At 39.2% G+C, this 5,369-nt stretch overlaps 1 pseudogene; it reads right to left on the reverse strand.

Annotated features, from left to right (window-relative positions):
* Positions 1-1,589: 1,589 nt before the first annotated feature.
* LOC111818898 overlaps positions 1,590-5,369 on the reverse strand; it is a 5,706-nt pseudogene continuing 1,926 nt past the window's right edge.

The following is a 5,369-nucleotide window of genomic DNA, read 5'->3' on the forward strand; positions in this document are numbered from 1 at the left end:
TTGCTAAGCTTGTTCTAAGAAGGTGCTTTAGACCACTGAGCCATCTCACCAGCCCAGTGGATTTATTATTGGTGTCCAGGAGCACAATTGATTTTTCTGTGTTGATTTTGTATCCTGAAGCTAGTAGTTTCAGTTTCTCACTTTGCATATAGAAACTAGCCTAAGTGTCTTTGGTTGTGCTGAGGAGCAGAGCTGGTTGCTCCCCTAAGCACTGTGTCCTACGTATTCCAAGGCTGCTGTGCAGGGCACCCTGAGGTTACATCCTTGAGCTTTTCCCAATCTGCTTTGACTCCGGCACCAAAGCTTTTAGTGTATCTCTATGAATCAATATTTCTGTTTTAAAATCTTAACTATTTAGGCTCTATAAGAAACTCATACTATAGGAACCTATACTTTATTTAAACTAAAACATAACTGAAGAAGAAAATAGTTTTAGGAGGGCCAGCCAAATAGCTCAGTAGATTAAAGCACCTGCAAGCAGGCACAGGGACAGGGGCCAGGGGTTCAGTCCCCAGGCCTGCTGTGCTGGCCTGCCCCTGGGGTATGCTGACATGGCAAATGAGACTGGGTGTAATGGTGCACGCCTGTAATTCCAGCTCTTAGGAGGTTATAGACAGGCAGATCATTACGAGTCCAATCTAGTAGTGAGACCCTGAACACCTCGTAGACCCTCCCCTAATACAGAAAGAAAGAAAAAAAAAAAAGAAAGAAAATAGTTTTAGGGAGTCATAAATACTGGAGAAAGCTGAAAAAAATGAGCCTCTTCTAGAGTGTTTACAACAGTTCCATGGTTTGAACAATCTAATTACATCATTGCCTCTCAGGGCACCCAGATTTCTACTTTTAAAATAGCACATAAAAATACTTCACACTTTATCCTGGGCCGGGGACATGGCTCAGTAGAATTCTTTATCCAGGTATTCAATAAGTGCTTTTTGTTTGTTAGCTTTAGTTTGTGGAGGTAGGGTCTCACTATATAGTGCAGGCTGGCCTGGAACTTGGAGCAATCCTCCTGCCTCAGCCTCCCGAGTGCTGGGCTTACAGGTGTGCACCACCGCACCTGGCAACAGGAGTTTTTGAGTGCTAATTTTGTCCTGTCCTTGATTTACAAGGGCTCACAGTGTGCTGAGGAAGGTGACCATGGACACAGACATCTTCCATACAGAGCACGTGTCCTCTGACAGAGAAGGATGCTATGCTGTCTTGGTCCATTTGAAGAAAAGATTTCCAGGTACAAGACAGGAAGAACAGAAGGGAGCTTCTCAAGCAGGGAAGAGGAAAAGGGTCTTTGAGTCAGAGAAAGTAGCATGCACAAGATTTGAGAATTGAGAGCTCCTAGTACTTATTTTATGGTCAGAACTAGAAGAGGGGCCTGGGGACTTGGGAGTGCTGAATAAAAAACCTTACTTATATTTTATTTACTTACTTTTTTTTTTGAGACAAGATCTTGCTAGGTAGTGCAGGCTGGCCTCATCCTCATGATGACCTCCCTGGCTCAGCCCCCACTGTGCTGGGATTACAGGTATGCACCACCAAGCCCAAGCCCTCTAACTGATTTTTTTCCAGATATACTATCTGTTTATTAAACACTAAAACCTTCTTACACTGTCCTGATGCTTCTTCAGTCTGGAAATTTGCTGTCCTTTAATTTCCATTTTCCTGACTAAACACTAGTTCACATTCTATATTCTCACATACGGAATGGGTTTCAGTTTCCTTCATTTGTTTCAGTAGTTCTTCGTGCTCCATGCTCTTTTGGTCTAGCTCCTCCTGCACGGCCATAAAAAGTTCAGACAAACTATCACAAATGGAAATAGGCTTTTCTGATCCATGAGGTACAGCTTTACAGTACTGAGAAACTGCTCTAGGAGGCTTACAGAGGCATCTAGGCTCAACCACTTGGGTGCATTTCGGGAGGCTACGCGGGTCCCAGCGAGGCATCTTCTGCTGAAGGTCTTGCCAACTTGCATTCACAGAACAGCCGGCACTGGCAGACTTTTTAGCCTCAATAAGTGGTGCTCTAAGCTTTGAATAAATTTGTAGAGGTGGTCCTCTTTCAAAACATTGAGTTTTCTTTGAATACTTTTTCTTTTCCTTGTAGTGTTTTGAATTTGACACTGAAGATCTTGCTGTGTAGTCCAGGCTGGCCTCATACTCATGATGATCCTTCTGGCTTAGCCCCCACTGTGCTGGGATTACAGGTATGCATCACCAAGCCCAAGCCCTCTAACTGATTTTTAAATTGCATAGACCTCACTGAGGTCTCATCATTATTTTTTATTAGTGCTACTAGTAATAGGTTTTTGTTTGTTTTTTTGGTACCAGGGATCGAACTCAGGACCTTGCAAGCTTGCCAGGCTGGTGCTTAAGCTGCTGAGCTATCTCCTAGGTCCAGTATTATATTTTTGATGATCAATATTCTAACTGGGGGAAGATGGAATCTCAGTATAGTTTTTTTTTGGCGGAACCGGGGATTGAACTCAGGCCCTTGTGCTTGCCAGGCAAGCGCTTATTCTACTGAGCCATCTCCCCAATTGAGCCATCTCCCCACCCTCAGTATAGTTTTGATTTGCATTGTTCTAATGGCTAAAGATATTGAACATTTTCACATGTAATAAAACACATGTTTTGAGGTAGAATGAAAGAGAACAGAACAGAAAAGGGAGTATCAAACCATTTTGCTCTCAGTAAGGGAAAGTATTGATATTTGAAACTCTTTTTTTTTTTTTTTTTTTTTTGCGGAACTGAGGATTGAATTCAGGCCCTTGCACTTGCTAAGGAAGTGCTTATTCTACTGAGCCATCTCCCCAGCCCTGAAACTCTTGTTTTAGTAATTTTGCATGCACATATGTACATGTACCTGGTCACAGTGTAAAATGGTCTTATTTACTTTTTTATTAACAACTATTACTTACACAGATGAATGGATTTTATTTTGGCAGTTTCCTATATGCACATATTTTAATATTTTTTAATCTTTTATATATTTCTAATATCTTTTAATCTTCTCATTATCTGCTTACTCTTTTTTTCTTTCTCCCTCTTTTTTCTTCCTCCTCTTATAGTCTTTTAGTCTTCCTTCTACTTTCATGTCATCTCTCTCTGCTTTGGGGTATTTAAAGAAACCTTATATGAGAGAAAACATGGAATATTTGTCATTCTGAGTTTGGCTTATTTTGCTTAAAGTAGTGATCTCTAATTTTAGCCGTTTTCCTGTGAATGAAATGATTTCCTTCTTCTTTATGGCTGTATAGTATTTCATTATTTTAACACTTTTTAAAAAAAATCTACTCATCTGTTGATGGGGATCTTGGTTGATTCCATACCTCAGCTATTGCAGTTGAGCTGCAATAAAATGGGTATACAAGTATCTCTATAATGTTCTGGGTTTAATTCTTTCAGAAATATAGTGAGAAGAGGTATAGCAGGGTCAAATGATGTCTCTAGTTGAAATTGTTTGAGGAGTTTCCATACTGATTTCCATAATGGCTGTACTAACATTGCTACCATCAGTATGGAAGTATTCTTTCCCCCTGCATCCTCACCATTATTTTTATTAGTGCTACTGGTAATATTTTTTTTTTTTTGTACCAGGGATCGAACTCAGGACCTTGAGCTTGCCAGGCAGGTGCTTAAGCCACTGAGCTATCTCCCAGGTCCAGTATTTTATTTTATTTATTTATTTATTTTGCGGAACCAGGGATTGAACTCAGATCCTTGCGTTAGCCAGTCAAGTGCTTATCCTACTGAGCCATCTCCCCGGCCCCTGTATTTTATTTTTGATGATAAACATTCTGATTGGGTTAAGATGGAATCTCAGAATAGTTTTGATTTGCATTGTTCTAATGGCTAAAGATGTTGAACATTTTCATATGTGTGTGTGTGTGTGTGTGTGTGTGTGTGTTAACCATTTTCATGTCTTCTCTTATGCAATATTTATTCAGTTCATTTGTTAGTTTATTGGTTGGGATATGCTTTTGGTGTTGAGCTTTTGAGTTCTGTATAGATTGTGGCTATTAATCCTCTGTCTAACAAGTAGCTGCCAAAGATTTTCTCCATTGTGTAGGCTGTCTCTCCACTCTGCTGTTTCCTTTGCCTGCAGAAACCTTTTAATTTGACAGTGCCATTTGTTGATTCTCACTCTTACCTTCTGTGCTCTTGGTGTCCTCCTTGCCCTGTACCTGAATTAAAGTATTATTTCTATTTTTTCTTTTAATGGTCTCAAAGTTTCAGTATTATGTTTAGGTTTTGGATCCATTTTGAAGTAATTTTTGTGTAAGTTGAGCTAGGGAGATCGTTTCAGTCTTCCACATATGAATGCCTGGTTTTTCCGAGCACTACTGTTAAAGAAACTGTCTTCCCTCTATTTTTTTCTCCTTTGTCAAGGATTAGATAGTTGTCATTGTGTGTGTTTATTTCTGTGTCTTGTATTCTGTCCCTTCGGTCTACCTGTCTGTTTCTATGCCCAAGCTGTGCTCTTCATTGCTAAGGCTGTGTGGTCTATTTTGAGATGAGGTGTTGTGACACCTTTACCACTATTTTTTTCTGGTCAGAGCTGCTTGGGCTATTTTAGGTCTTTTGTGTGTCCACGTGAATATCAGGATTGTCTTTTCTAGTTTTTTGAAGAATGTCACTGGTATTTTGATGGGAGCTGCATTGAATGTGTAGCTTGTTTAGATAATACAAGGTGACTGTGGGACATGGTTGAAAGAGCTTGAAAGTGAAGCAGTTTTCTACATAATTACTTATATTTCATATAAAGTTTATGAAATACTTTTTTCTTTTTGAGACAGGGTTGGAACCCACTAGGTTGACTTTGAACTCCCAGTGATCCTTCTGCCTCAGCCTCCTGAGTGCCTGGACTATAGGTGTGTGCCACAGTAGCCTAAGGCCAAAGTACTTTTAGATATTGCATTTTTATTACATGACCCTGTATCCATTTTATTTTTATTTTTGGCCATTTTTGTGTTCCTCTAAAATTTACCAAGTGCTTATTTTAAACCCAAAGATAGGAAATGTTCTGAGAGAAACTTGCAGTTTATAGTGTTTTAGAAAGGCAAGAGATAATAATAACAGCTACTGTTTCACAATTTCATGAGCCCTACTTTTGAGTTTCCAAGTGGGAAGTGATTATTAAAGCACAGTATTAAGCTATGCCTGAGATCTACTGAGGCAGAATCTCTGCGCAGGTGTAGGGATTTTATTTTTAATTAGAGGACTTTGAAAAAGTCTTGCATACATGCTGTTGTTGTTTTTGGTTTTGATTATTTATTTATTTATTTATTGGCTTTAAAAGGTAGATAATTCCTAGCTTACATAGCCTAAGAAATGTCTTATTTTCTTTCCAAAATTTTATTGATAAACAGATA

This window comes from Octodon degus, unplaced genomic scaffold, assembly GCF_000260255.1.
Source record: "Octodon degus isolate 3935 unplaced genomic scaffold, OctDeg1.0 scaffold00107, whole genome shotgun sequence".
Lineage (NCBI taxonomy): Eukaryota > Metazoa > Chordata > Mammalia > Rodentia > Octodontidae > Octodon > Octodon degus.